General features: G+C 42.9%; 1 protein-coding gene and 1 pseudogene across 1 annotated transcript in view; one reads left to right on the top strand and one right to left on the bottom strand.

Moving 5' to 3' along the window:
* LOC113121849 (uncharacterized) overlaps positions 1 to 15,664 on the bottom strand; it is a 1,077,549-nt gene that overhangs the window by 192,660 nt on the left and 869,225 nt on the right.
* The window catches only part of LOC113121854 (uncharacterized), a 957,344-nt pseudogene that overhangs the window by 237,643 nt on the left and 704,037 nt on the right, over positions 1 to 15,664 (top strand).

The raw sequence follows: 15,664 nt of genomic DNA, 5'->3' as shown, positions 1-15,664 counted from the left end.
TTGACATGACATTGAATATCATATGAAAAATAGTTCTGGATACAACACAGGTAAAGACACATTTTCTAATTCAAACTGTGGGACAAGACAAAATGTGTGTTTGTTTCTCCTGTTCACAGAAAAAGATGCACATCTAACATAACATGTAAAGTTCTCTGGAATTCAACAGGTGGAAAAAGTCTTTTCCTTGAGAGAACAACAGAGAAATGAAATGTCCTTCTTCCCCAACACAGTCCAGTCATTTTCTTTCCACAGAGAACAATAAATCAAAAGCAGTTTTTCTCCCAGCTGCACAGGGTCTTACCTCTCCAAAGGTTGATGTGGGAATGACTGTGGAGTTCTGTTCTGCTGCAGATACACTAATGTTCCATTATGATGGATGAACCACAGAACATCATTCTAGTGTTCTAGTTCTGCTGTTCAGATCTCTTTAAAAAAAACACCAGTTGATCCTGACAGATCAGGATTTCAACTCCAACCTGCTGCTCACAAGCACATGTCACTGCCCTTTGGGCCTCATTACTGCTGTTCATTCTGCAGCAGCACATACTGGAGCTCTGTCCAAAGGAAACAGAACCATCATTGGAACTAATCACCAAGACTCCACTCAGAAATATCATTCACATTGTGGGTTTGGACTCATTGGTCCAACTTGTCAGTGTAAAGATCATGGTAAAAATGATGGTGCCACCTGTCCTCATTTGTTCCTTTCATTTGTTGTTGCACAAAGTTTGATGAGCTCAGAATATTTTAGAATAATACTGTGTTTTGAACTAAGTGGAGCCTTAACAAAGCAACAAAACTGTCCCCAGATCAGATTTTCTTTAAATGTCAAAGTGAAATGTTGGAAGAGAAACTGATGAAAGTGTCACAGTATAAGGCTTTTTATCTCCTGTTGTTTGAAGGAGGTTTTGCATTTGAAGCAGCCATTAGACTGAACTTTGACCCCGTGTCACTCTGAGCCACAGCTTTGTCTTGTTCTCAGTGTTTTTCTGGGCCGACTGCAGTGACTTTACTCAGAAGTTGAACTCTAGTCAGCAGTTTGTTGGCTGTTGCATGTTTTAGATCCATTGGATGTGAATTTCTTTCTTTCCAACCAAACCAACAAACCAACTGTTACCAACAAATGAACCAGGACTTATAAAGGCCCCAATAACATTCAGACATTCATCTTTTTGTCTGAGAGATGAATTTAATCCTGGCATCCAAACTTCATTTGGAGAAAACAAACTGATGTTCTGATCATTTTCCTGTTGTCTGACTTCTCATTGAACAAACATCAAACAGAGAAAAACTTGATTTTCATGTAGAAATAAGCAGCTTTGATGGGATTTGAAATAATATTGAAATAAGTTGGACTTTCATTTATTCCCATGTGTCATAATTTAGGACCTGCTCAGACATTCATGTACAAATATCTCAAAGCTGTACCTCAATAAAATACTTCACTTAGTAAATTCACTGCAGGGAAATACTACTGAACCCCCATGTGTGATGGATGTGGACTGACTGTGAGTCTGGTCCATGACACCATCTGATATCACTGGTTAAAGAAAAACCTGGTAGTGTCAGTGCTGGAAGAGGAACTTGGAATATTTCATCAAGAGAATGTACAGAGGACTGGATCAGTCCTGACCCGACCCCCTCGCTGGATCAGTCCTGTCCTGACCCACCTCACTGGGTCACTCCTGTCCTGACCCCCCTCACTGGATGAGTCCTGACCCGACCCCCCTCACTGGATCAGTCCTGTCCTGTCCTCTGCTGTTGCACTGTGGTGATGAAGTGTCACCTTGTATTTCTCACAGCTGACAGGATCCACTACAGGGCAGCAAAGACCAGAATATGACTGAGCCTGACTGATGTGAACACTAATATCCTGCTGATATTTCCTGTGTGGTACCAAAAGGGCCCGTTCTTATTCATCACATGGCTCCTGCTCCTTCACCTACATTGACTTTATGCACATGATGTTCTAGTTTGTTCCCTTTTCCAAACTGTGGATTTGGGAAATGAACAGCACAAATGGTGAACTAGAAAAATGTCTCAATTGTGTCAATGGAATCGATTTTTCTTCAGTCTCAGTAAATTGAAGTGTGTAATATTTCCTGTCAATCTAATGATTGTCTTTACTTTAGGAATAATCCACTTTCTCAGACGTCATCAGGAAAAAGTCTGATGCCAAACTAAGATGAAATATCATGGAAACTGGAATAACATCATCAACCAGATCAACAGGTTGGTTCAACAAATTGTTTCCTAACTTCCAAGGATGTTTCCAGAAAAGATTAGTGAGAGTTGCTCTAAGTAGATGAACTGAACACTCAGCTCCTTTATTTTCTAAACTAAATATTGGGATCATTTTTGATCTTCATGTATATTTCACATGTAGTTTATCTCCAAATGTCTGAATCAGCCTGATTTGGTGTCTCAGACTTTCCAATGATTGTTTCCAGTTGAATTATTCAATACACACATAAACCAGTGCAGTGAAGTAGCTACAATAAAGAATCATTGGAGATTTTTCAATCTGATCTGACTGGACAAGTTTGCAACAACATAATAATCTTTGACATTTATTCATGTCTCATGTTGTTTCTTTGGATCGGTTGGATTTTGAAATTCCTTCTGTTGAGACGTGATGATCAAACCTTTGGAGTTTTTGATCTTCGCTGTACAAATCTTTTTCTATTCTTGTGTCTTTTAAACCTTCATATGATCCATTTATTGTCCAAACAAATCAATACAAATGCAAATATTTCCTAGAACGACATTATTTAGTGTTTGTTCCAGCTCCAGTGCAGACACCTGGGACTTGAATCTTGTTTCTCTATATTTCAGATCTACTCATTCTAATATGTGAGTCTGAAGATGGAGCATGTCTGCATGTTAAATCTGAACATTTGGAATGAGCTGAAAGTGAACAGAGTCCTAACTCTCCCTGTGATTCAAATGAAACACATGGCTCTCTCCAATGAGCCTCCTCCATTATTATTAGCTGTTAGCTACAGGAAATGATGCTGCAGCTTTAATCTCACTTCACAGAAACTCTGTGCTGTGAAAATGCTGCAGAAACATGTCATTGATGGTCTCATCTACTTTTCCAGTGGGAATTAGTGGTTGACCTTCAGTCAAAGATCTCTGTTAGCTTCATGACATGAGGTGCACATGGACCTGCCCCCTTTCATCACCTGTTTTTAGACCAGTAGAGTTGAAATCTTGGTAGAACTCAGAGCTGCACAGGTTTTGGCATCTGGCTGTGAATATCCATCCATAAGAAACATATTGTGTGTCAATCAGCTGGGGACACAAACTGACATTGACTTGATTCAGCGTCTTAACGGTGAGATGGTGTTTAAGGCCCCACAGGAAGTCCTGACATGAGTCTGATCGGATCTCTGGAATCCTTTAAAGTCCAGAGACCAGATTGAATCGGTGCTGCCTGGAGGTTTATCCATGTCCACACAAACTCATGGTCCTCCATGAAAACAGACACATGCAACATGTCTTTGGTCTCATTATGATGCTGACGCTGAGAGAAAGAAAAAAGGATTTCTACATGAGCCTTTGAATCCAACGATCATCCTTCACTGCTGTTTAATGCACAGTGGTCTCTGCATTTGAAGCATCAGCAGCACGACATGTTTTCTGTGAAATATCTGAGAGCTTTTCTTTTCTGGGCTAAATCCTTCTCCAGGTGTTTTTCTGCCTGTTGAGAAGTTGTTGACATGTCCCAGCTGATGTTCAGACAACAAACTGATGTTGTGTTAACACTGAGCTACAGGACTGGAATAGGCTGCTGAGGAGGAACCGGCTGTTGGTCCCAGCAGGTGGATCAGTTGTTTGTCTTTGCTTTTCCAGCCGATGCAAATTGTCGACTGACTGAGGGGGAGAAATAAACAGAAATAAAAACAGGAGAGTAGGAACCACATCATGTGATAAGGAACCAAAGCTAATACACCACTTCTTTCTCTCTCTGTGTCCTTTCAAAGTAAAAGGTCCATCTGGCTGTGCACTATATCCAATATGAGTTTGTATTAGTGTAGAATGTGAATGCGAGGTGTGTGGCGAGGTGAGTAGTTGAACATCCGGGTAAGCGAATCACTTTTGTCTTGCAGACGTGTCGTGTTGTGTGGTTCGTCTGCAGACTGGCGACAGACTAGCTGTGGTTTGGCACACCTGGGAACCGGCTAGACTTTGAACGGTTCACTGGCTGCTGCATTCCGGTGCTGGTCGGGTACCTTTCTGTTTTGACCGGTGTTTGTTGCTATTTCCTGACTTAGCGCTCGTTAGCCTACCGGTTAGCTTAGCTAGCTAGTTAGCTTAGCTAACATGGCCTCTCCCTCTCTCTCTCTCTCCTGCTCGGTGTGCCACATGTTTAGTTATTCCTCTGCCTCCTTTAGCGATAATGATACCTGTAATAAGTGTAAGGTTCTGTTAGCCTTGGAGGCGAGGATCACTGATTTGGAAGCGCGGCTCCGCACCTTCGAACAAAAGCCAGCTAGCCTAGCCCCGTTAGCTGGTGTGGAGCCACCGAGCTCAGGGTCTGTTAGCGGTCCAAGGGCAGCTCCGGAGCAGCCCGGAGAATTAGCCTGGGTGACGGTCCGAAGGAAACGTACTCCTAAGCAGAAGCCCACGGCTCATCACCTGCCTGTTCACGTTTCTAATAGATTTTCCCCGCTCAGCGACACACCCGCTGAGAAACCGACTCTGATAATTGGCGATTCCATAGTCAGGAACGTGAAGCTAGAGACACCAGCGACCATAGTCAAATGTTTCCTGGGGCCAGAGCGACATCGAGTCAAATCTGAAGCTGCTGGCTAAGGCTAATCGGAAATATGGGAAAATTGTTATTCACGTCGGCAGCAATGACACCCGATTACGCCAATCGGAGGTCACTAAAATTAATGTTGAGTCGGTGTGTAACTTTGCTAAATTAATGTCGGACTCCGTAGTTTTCTCTGGACCCCTCCCCAATCTGACCAGCGATGACATGTTTAGCCGCATGTCGTCGTTCCGTCGCTGGCTGTCTAGGTGGTGTCCAGCAAACGATGTGGGCTTCATAGACAATTGGGCCACTTTCTGGGGAAAACCCGGTCTGATAGCGAGAGATGGCATCCATCCCACTTTGAATGGTGCAGCTCTCATCTCTAGGAATTTGGCCGAGTTTCTTAGCTAACCTAAAGCCTGACAATCCAGGGTGGGGACCGGGATGCAGAGACTCAGTCTAAAACGCCTCTCTGCAGTTTTCTTAGAGCCGCCGCCCCCCTCAAACCACATAGAGACTGTGTCTGCCCCTCGAACATATAAATCAAATAAATCAGAAGCTAACAGAAGAGGAGTTATTCATAAAAACTTAATAAAAATTAAGACCACTCCTCTTATTGAACAGAAAAACAGAACTGTCAAATGTGGATTATTAAATATTAGGTCCCTTTCATCTAAATCTCTGTTAGTAAATGATTTGATAACTGATCACCAAATTGACCTACTTTATCTTACTGAAACCTGGTTACAGCAGGATGAATATGTCAGTTTGAATGAATCAACCCCCCTCAGTCATAAAAATTATCATGTTCCTCGAAGCACAGGTCGAGCTGGAGGAGTAGCTACAATCTTCCACTCAAACTTATTATTAAACTTTCATCCTCAGAACAGTTATAACTCATTTGAGAGCCTCACTCTTAGTCTCTCACATCCAAACTGGAAAACACAAAAACCAGTTCTACTTGTCATTTTGTACCGTCCACCTGTCCCTTACTCAGAGTTTTTAACTGAATTCCCTGACTTCCTGTCTGATTTAGTGCTTAGATCAGATAAAGTCATTATAGTGGGAGATTTTAACATTCATGTAGATGTTGAAAATAACAGCCTCAGCATTGCATTTAATTCTATATTAGATTCAATTGGTTTCATTCAAAACGTTAATAAACCCACCCACTGTTTTAATCACACCCTTGATCTTGTTCTGACCTATGGCATCGAAATTGAACATCTAATAATTTTTCCCCCAAATCCTGTTTTGTCAGATCATTCTTTAATAACTTTCGAATTTAAAATGATGGATCATGCAGCGTCTGGAAGAAAATTCCACTACAGCAGATGTTTATCCGACAACGCTGTTAATAAATTTAAGAAAATGATTCCATCTTTATTTGCATCTATGCCAAGTATAAACATAGTGGAGGGCAGCTGCCTTAATCCTACTCCCTACCAAATTGATCATGTTGTTGACAGCGCTGTAACCTCACTGCGTGAAACGCTTGATTCTGTAGCCCCTCTGAAAAAGAAGTTAGTGATTCAGAGGAGACTGGCCCCATGGTATAATTTACATGTTCGTACCTTAAAGCAGGCATCACGAAGGCTGGAAAGGAAGTGGCGTTCCACAAACTTAGAGGAAATTTTTCTAGCCTGGAAAAACAGTCTACTAACATATAAAAAAGCTCTCCATAAAGCCAGAACTGCATACTATTCATCACTAATAGAGGAAAATAAGAACAATCCCAGGTTTCTTTTCAGCACTGTAGCCAGGCTGACAAAAAGTCACAGCTCCGTTGAGCCCAGTGTTCCCTTAGCTCTCAGCAGTGATGAATTTATGAGTTTCTTTACAAATAAAATTACAACTATTAGAGATAAAATTCAGCAGATGCTTCCTATACCTGCAATAAATGAATCTTTTACTACAGTAGCTCTTGAATCATCTGTAGGACCTCAGTTATGTTTAGACTGCTTCTCTCCCATAGATCTCTCTGAATTTACATCAGTAGTTGCTTCATCGAAATCATCAACGTGTCTCTTGGACCAAATCCCGACTAGACTGCTTAAAGGCACCCTGCCATTAATGAACTCATCTTTATTGGACTTGGTAAATTTATCTCTAGTATCAGGCTACGTACCACAGGCCTTTAAGACTGCAGTAATCAAACCTTTGCTCAAAAAGCCTAGTCTTGATCCAGGAGTCTTGGCTAATTATAGACCAATATCCAACCTGCCATTTATTTCTAAAATCCTAGAAAAAGCTGTTGCTAAGCAGCTATCAGACCACTTACACAGGAATGAACTATTTGAAGATTTCCAATCAGGATTTAGAGCACATCATAGTACAGAAACAGCACTGTTTAAAGTTACCAACGATCTTCTCTTAGCCTCAGATAATGGACTTGTTTCGATACTTGTCCTCCTAGACCTTAGTGCAGCATTCGACACCATTGACCACAACATCTTATTACAGAGACTGGAGCATGTGATTGGTATCAGAGGAACAGCGTTAAAGTGGTTCCAATCCTATTTATCGAACAGATTCCAGTTTGTTCATGTCCATGATGAACCTTCCACACGAACAAAAGTTAGTTATGGAGTTCCACAAGGCTCCGTGCTAGGACCGATTCTGTTCACCCTGTACATGCTTCCTTTAGGATATATCATTAGGAAGCACTCTATTAATTACCACTGCTATGCGGATGACACTCAGTTATATCTATCTATTAAACCTGTTAACACAAACCAGTTAACCAGACTTCAAGCCTGTCTAACTGACATAAAGGCCTGGATGACCAGTAACTTTTTACTTTTAAACTCGGAGAAAACAGAAGTCATTATATTTGGGCCAAAAAATCTCAGAAATAACTTTTCTAAAATTATAGCTACTCTAGATGGCATAGCCCTGGCCTCCAGCACTACTGTGAAAAACCTTGGAGTTATTTTTGACCAGGACATGTCCTTTAACTCACACATAAAACAAATTTCTAGAACCGCATTCTTTCACCTGCGCAACATTTCCAAAATTAGGAACATCCTGTCTCAAAATGATGCAGAAAAACTAGTCCATGCATTTGTTTCCTCAAGGCTAGATTACTGTAACTCATTACTATCTGGATGTCCTAATATCTTAATAAAAAGCCTCCAATTAATCCAGAATGCCGCAGCCAGAGTCCTGACAGGAACTAGCAAGAGAGATCATATTTCTCCTATATTGGCTTCTCTTCATTGGCTCCCTGTAAAATATAGAATAGAATTTAAAATCCTTCTTCTCACATACAAATCCCTTCATAATCAAGCTCCTTCATACCTTAAAGACCTCATAGTACCATATTATCCCAATAGACCACTTCGCTCTCAGAGTGCAGGCCTACTTGTGGTTCCCAGAGTTCTCAAAAGCAGAATGGGAGGCAGAGCCTTTAGCTATCAAGCTCCTCTCCTGTGGAACCAGCTCCCAGCCTGGGTTCAGGAGGCAGACACTCTCTGTACTTTTAAGGCTAGACTTAAAACCTTCCTCTTTGACAAAGCGTATAGTTAGGGCTGGCTTCAGGCAACCCTGAACCATCCCTTAGTTAGTTATGCTGCTATAGGCCTAGACTGCCCGAGGACCATCGGTGCACTGAGCTCCCCTACCCTAACCCCCCCCTCCTCTCTCTTCTCTCCTCCCACCTCATGTATATTCCACCATTGAATGTTACTAAAATTGTGCTCTCTCCCTCTCTCTCTCTGTTCTCTCTGTACCTTCTGCAGGTGTCCCTGGTCCTGGAGCTGTTTATCGCTGATGTGCAGTTACTGGCCCCACCACCTTGCAGTGTCTATTTGTTGTTTATTGTTGCTGTTCTTTTCTCTCTGCTCTATCCACTCACCCCAACCGGTCGAGGCAGATGGCCGCCCAAACTGAGCCCGGTTCTGCTGGAGGTTTTTTTCTTCCGTTAAAGGGAGTTTTTTTCCTCTCCACTGTCGCCAAGTGCTTGCTCATAAGGGAATTGTTGGGTTTTTAGTTTTAGTTTTTGTAAAGTGCCTTGAGATGATTTGTATTGTGATTTGGCGCTATACAAATAAAATTGAATTGAATTGAATTGAATCATGTCACCTTTATCCAGGATGGGATCAAGGTCTGCTCTGGTGATGTTTTCATCCTCATGCAGGAAGGCAAGAAATGTTAGAGAGTTACTGACGATTTCTGGATCTGCCATATTTCAGAGAAGCCTGGCTGTGAGATGCACAAACGTGTGTTTCAGAGGACTGGTCTCCTGGGGTTGAACAGTCTGTATGAGAAGGTCCTGAAGCATCACTGTGACATCCACTCTTCACAATTTTTCATATTTTTTTTATTTTTTACAGTGCAGCTTTATTTCTTAATTTCATTTATTTCACAAATCCATTAAAACAGATAAATACAATCATGTTGTCCATCGTCCCCAGAAGCCAGATCTTGTAAATAGGGGCCCAGACAGCATGAACCTCATTCTAACCTAAAATATTGTGTAATATCCTAAAATTCCTCAAACACCCAAACATCATAAATGACAAATAAAATCCAGACATATAGACACTGGCACCTGAAAAATAAACCATGACATTATAATGAAAATACGATAAGAACAAGTGATGCTGTGGGGGTTTCACACAGCATGGAATAGGTCAAAGGGTCACCTAAATATATTGGGCTAAAACATATATGGTATTTGGTTTTTAGGGGTTTAGTGTTTTATTGGTGTAATGTTTTAGGGTTTTAGAGGCCTGTAAACAACTGTCACCACTTTGTTTTAGTGCTGGTAATGGTCTGAAGGTAGAGGACAGCTGGACAAACATGTAGGGTCTTTTTCCAATATAATAATAATAATAATACATTTTATTTCATGGCGCCTTTCAAACTCTCAAGGTCACCTTACAGAGAGAAAAAGGAAGCATACAGCATGAAATACATAGAGTGCATTAAAACAACAATAAAATCAACAATGCATTAACAGAGGGCCAGAAAGTAAAGGCAAAAGTGCGGAGCATCCAGGAGGTGGGCGATGCACAGCAAAAGCAAATTGAAACACAGAAACCCAGATGACAGAACAACAAATATGAAACAATATGAGACAATATGAAATAGGCAGAGGGTGGTAGAACATCACGGGCTGCTTTGAGAAGTTAAGACAGTTAGGTGGAAAACGCTATACGGAACAGATACGTTTTGAGTGATGATTTAAAAGTTGATAAGTCCGGAGACGACCGGATGCGATGAGGGAGAATGTTCCAAAGGCGGGGCGCAGTGTGGCTGAAGGATCTAGCGCCCATGGTGGCCAGGCGCACTGTAGGGGTGCAGAGGAGAGTGGAACTGGAGGAACGGAGAGTACGAGGCGGAGAATAGATGTGAAGTAGATCCGTGATGTATGGTGGGGCAATAGAGTGGAGGGCTTTGTAGGTGAGAAGGAGGATTTTATAGTTTATACGGAAGGACACAGGGAGCCAGTGAAGTTGTTTAAGGACAGGGGTAATATGATGTGAGAATGGAGTTCTGGTGATGATTCGGGCAGCAGAGTTCTGGACAAGTTGAAGTTTATGAAGTGATTTGAGAGGTAGACCAGTGAGGAGTGAGTTACAGTAATCCAAACGAGAGGTGACAAAGGCATTAACGAGTATGGCCGTGCTATCGATGGTGAGTGAAGAACGGATGCGGTTTATGTTACGGAGATGGGAGTAGGCTGACCGGGTAGTGGTATTGATATGCTGAGTGAAGGAGAGAGTACCGTCTAGGATGACACCCAGGCTTTTAACTTGGGGGGAGGGGAGGACAGTATTGTTGTCAATTAAAATGGAGAAGGTGCTGGTTTTAGAAAGGGTGGATTTGGTGCCCACGAGGAGAATTTCAGTTTTGTCGGGGTTGAGTTTCAAAAAGTTATGGGTGAACCAGGATTTGATATTATGTAAGCAGGTAAGGAGGGAGGGAGGGGGGAGGGTAGAAGATGGAGCAGCAGAGAGGTAGAGCTGGGTGTCGTCTGCATAACAGTGGAAATTGATGTTATGTTGCCTAAAGATATGTCCGAGAGGAAGGAGATAAATAATGAAGAGGAGGGGCCCCAGGACAGAGCCCTGGGGCACGCCACAACTGACAGTAGAGGGCTGGGAGTGGAAGTTCTGGAGATGGACGGACTGGGTGCGGTCAGAGAGGTAGGAGGTGAACCATGAGAGGACCGAGCCGGCTATGCCGATGGAAGCAAGGCGATGGAGGAGAATATTGTGCGAGATGGTGTCAAAAGCTGCAGTTAGGTCAAGGAGGATGAGGATGGAGACAAGGCCAGAGTCTGCGGCTACTAGGAGGTCGTTGGTGATTTTGACCAGGGCAGTTTCAGTGCTGTGAAGATGGCGGAAACCAGATTGAAAGTGTTCGTATAAGCTATTGGCGGCAAGGTGGGTATGGACCTGGTGGTGGACAACTTTTTCAAGAATTTTAGAGAGGAACGGGAGATTGGAGATAGGGCGGAAGTTGTTAAGGTTCGCAGGATCGAGGCCAGGTTTTTTTAGGATTGGTGTGATGATGGCTGTCTTGAGTGATGGGGGTACGATACCAGAACTGAGGGAAGTGTGAATAATGTGGGTAAGATGAGGAAGGAGAGAGGGGAGACAGAGCTTGACGAGGTTGGTTGGTAGGGGGTCAAGTTTACAGGTTGAGGGTTTGGATTTGAGGATCAATGAAGAGATAACGGTGGTGGGTGGAATGATAAAACTCGAAAGCGGGGAGGATACTGATAGACAGGGTAGGGTACAGTGGAGGCAGTTCGCAGTGTCACAGATGGGGGGAAATTGCTGGTGTATATTTTCGATTTTTGATGAGAAGAAATCCAGGAAGTTATTGCACAAGGTGGTGGAGAGTGAGGGGAAGAGAGGAGTATCGGGAGGGCCCAATAAATTTTTGACAGTGGAGAAGAGGGAACGCGTGGAGCCAGAGGCGGATACAATAAGAGAGGCATAGAAGTCAGATTTTGTTTGGGTAATGGTTTGCTTGTACTTCAGTATGTGGTTTAGGTATAAGTCCTTGTGGGTAGATGAACCGGTTTTTTTGAAGAGACGTTCAAGGCGACGGGCTTGGGTTTTGAGGAGGCGGAGTTCGGGGGTGTACCACGGAGCAGAGTGCGTAAAGGATACAGATCTAGTTTTGAGTGGGGCGAAGTTGTCGAGTAGATTTCGTAGCTCACGGTTGAAATTGGATAACATGTTGGAGAGGGACGGTGTATAATTAGAACATGAAAGGTTGTTGAGAGCAGCAGTGAAGGAGGGGAGGTCGATGTTCTTTAAGTTACGGAAGGTGATGGTGCGGGAGAGGTGGGTTTTGAAGATAGGTAGTTTGGAGTTAAAGCAGACTAGTTTGTGGTCGGAGAAGGAGGTGTCGAGGGTAGAACATGACTGAGCTGTGACGCCAGAGCAGCAGACTAAGTCGAGGGTGTGGCCTAGAGAATGTGTTGGGGAGGTGATGTATTGTTGGAGCCCAAAGCTGTCCAGACAGGAAATGAAGTCTTTTGTTGTGGTGTTGTTGGGATTGTCGAAGTGGATGTTAAAATCACCAAGAAGAATTATGTTGGCTGACAGAGAGATGAGGTTGGCTAAGAGGTCAGACAGTTCATCCAGGAAGGTCGGGTTGGGTTTTGGTGGGCGGTAGATAGTGGCCAAGAAGGTTGGTGTGTGACCGTGAATACGTGCTATGAGAGCTTCAAAGGACTGAAAGGTGACAGTGGGGTGGATGGATATTTTGTATTTAAGGTTGAACAGTATGGCGAGGCCGCCACCGCGTCCCGAGAGGCGTGGATGGGTGAGATATGTGAAACCAGGAGGAATAGATTGATTAAGTTCAGTGAAGTCGTTGGGCTGCTGCCAGGTTTCAGTTAAGCACAGGATGTCGAGATTGTGTTTTAGAATAATGTCAAAGATGAGGGATGCTTTTTGAGAGAGGGAGCGAACGTTAAGTAGCCCAAAATGAGTGTTATGGAAAGGTGTAGAGTCCATGTGTCTGGGGATGTTAGCTAGAACAGAGTGGTTGATCAGGCGTATACCAGGTTTCCTCGGCTGAGGTCGGGAGGATGACCAGATGGAGGGGATTGGTAGTATGGAGTCAGATAGTCAGGCTTGTGGGACAGAATGGACAGGTTGTCCAGTGTTAGCGTGTGGGGTACAGTGAACTGCATGTTGAATGTTGGTGGAAAGTATATGGGAGCCCAGGCGGTTGGGATGCAGACCATCTCCTGCAAAGAAGGCAGGTCGGTTCCAGAAGAGGTTGAAGTTGTCGACGAAATGGAGATTGTAGGACAGGGAGACAGACTTGAGCCAGGTGTTGAGATTGAGGATTCTGCTGAAGCGGCCAGAGCCTCTTCCAAACGTGGACCGACAAGATGGCGACCGACACAATCAGTGAGGCACCTACAACGCCATCAACACCAAGAACAACAACAACAACGCCAACACTACCTGACAATACCAACTCGGACAATGCCAATCTACTACTCCGCCTAGCAAACAATGAAATCACCAAATTAAAGCAGGAAATACGCCGCCTCTCTCACGATCTCCAACAGAAAGACTCCATACTGACTAGCTCGGACAATATGAGTCCACTCCTTTTTGTCAAGCTATATAACCCTGCATCTGTAACAGAAAGACAGAATTCTGTAAGTCTTCTCTCCATGCGCACGTCATTAAACCTGAGATGATTCATCACACTTGTTTATTCTTGAGAATAAGCTCAACGAAATTTCTACGACTGTTTGGCGATGAGGACGGGATGGACATGCCTCTGACTGTCGCCTGTTCTAGACCGGAGGAAACGATGGTGGTCAAATTCCGCTCCGACAAACGGAGGGCTGGAATCCCGCCTGAGGTCAGAACGGGTGGCGGACAGTGGATGCTCCATTCATTTAATAAGTGAGTACAGTGTTATGAATCATTTCTTGTGTATGTCTGTTAAGTGTTGATTTAAGAAAAGCCCTAGGTGTGTGTATGTTAGCCTTAAGAGACAAGGTAGTCATGTGATCTTTGTAATCTCTCCTGGTAATGAGACCAGTGAGTCTGAGGGACAGACGCCAGATGATGAAAAATAATCCTAAAAAAACAAAAAGAAACAACGAGAAAACCCCACTGGCTGAGGATCACAAACGTAAGTCTTCCTTCGGGAAGCCATATGGTTTATTAAGGAAACGACCCGTACGTGGAAAACATGGAAAATTAAGACAGTACTGAAGAAGTAAGCTCTGATTGTTAATGAGAAGTTCGATAATGTCTATGAGGACAATGAGGACAAAACAGAAACGTTGGCAATAAAGTAGAAGCTGTGTGTTGCAGGTTCTTCAGACTCTGATGTAGGGTCACAACAAATCACCATGATGGACACCCTGTATGAAGCTGCTGTGTGCTGCATTTTCTTTCAGAGTCTTCCGGCCTGAGATTCATAATACCAGACAAAAAGAGGGGGAGTCACCAGCTGCAAACTGTATTCGCTGCACATTCCGGAAATGACCCTGATAATGCGGCAGACAGTCACCTGTTGAAAACTGCATTAGTAAATGGTCTCAACCTGGCCCAAGGAGCTGCATCAAGATGTCATGTGTCGGCTGGGAAACGACTTTGCCACATGTATGGACACACCTGCTGTCGTGGACACATGTCCACACATGTGGACACCCAGAAAGGAACTGAGTGGAGTCTTTGCATGATATGAAACTCAGATTTCTCTAATCACTGATGTTTTTATTGTGCATGTTTATACACACACAGCCAGCGATAATCCTGCTGTCGTTACTGCAACATTGCTGCGCTGGCATAAGGTCCACTCCAAAAACAGCATTCTTACCATTCCCTGTGACACTGTACAACAGTTCACCTGTGTGTGACAGGTAAAACATGTGGATGCTGTTCATGTCATTCATTGCTGACACTGCACTACACTTCTGGACACACAACACTACATTTTTTTTTCACTAGGGTCCATATTATGCATGTTGGCGTGATTATATGATAGCTTATGCTGCTTCTCTTTTTGATTATTTCTCATTTAATTGCTCTACCTTATGAAGGCATATTAGGACCAAGATAAAACAAACAAACAAACAAAAAGACAGGGGGGGGGGGGGGCAAATATTTGAGTATATTTGACTCACAAATTTACAAGTTTAAAGACTTGGAAAATCACCTGCCTGATACCTGCTTTCAGTAAATAATTTGAACACATACGTTTACATAGTTGGAATGAAATATGAAAAAGTCATGAAAGTAGAAAATGGATTTAAACAGAAACATTATCTGAGAAATGTTCCCACACACAGTTCTTCAGTATATTTAATATTGAATGTTACTTGCCACCTCTTTTTGTAACCATGAAAAGAAAGAAAGAAAAAGAAATGCAAACACACAGTTCTCAACTCAGGACTCCACTTTATTTTATTTATTTTTTCCTCAGGAGAGAAGACGACCAACAGGTTCTACAACAGAATGGTGCTTTAACCAGACAGTGTATGAATAGACTGATCACAGAACTAGACAGACTCATTCTCCACAGCTCCAGTCCACAAAATACATACAATCTAATGATAAAACGGACTCTGGATTAGAATCACTGATATACAGTAGGAAGATTTATAGAAATCCCACATACGTTCAATGACAACATTTTGTAATTTTACTGCCAATGTGTTTCAGTTAATTTAATTTGTGCAACAATAATCTCTATTATCTCTGTCAAATCCTGTATGTATACATGTACAATGCATTATCAGTGATGTTTCTTGAATGTAGTTGCTGAGTAGGTACATTTGTTACCAAAACAGGAAGTATGACGCTCTTGTAAAATGAGATCAAGTTGGATATTTGTGTGTGCACATCTTAGCACTTCAGCACCAAGCCACGACCACAATGTTTCCACAATAACAACCTC

This window comes from Mastacembelus armatus, chromosome 20, assembly GCF_900324485.2.
Source record: "Mastacembelus armatus chromosome 20, fMasArm1.2, whole genome shotgun sequence".
NCBI lineage: Eukaryota > Metazoa > Chordata > Actinopteri > Synbranchiformes > Mastacembelidae > Mastacembelus > Mastacembelus armatus.
The sequence above is the reverse complement of the archived record's forward strand: the minus strand, read 5'-3'. Positions and strand labels throughout refer to the sequence as shown.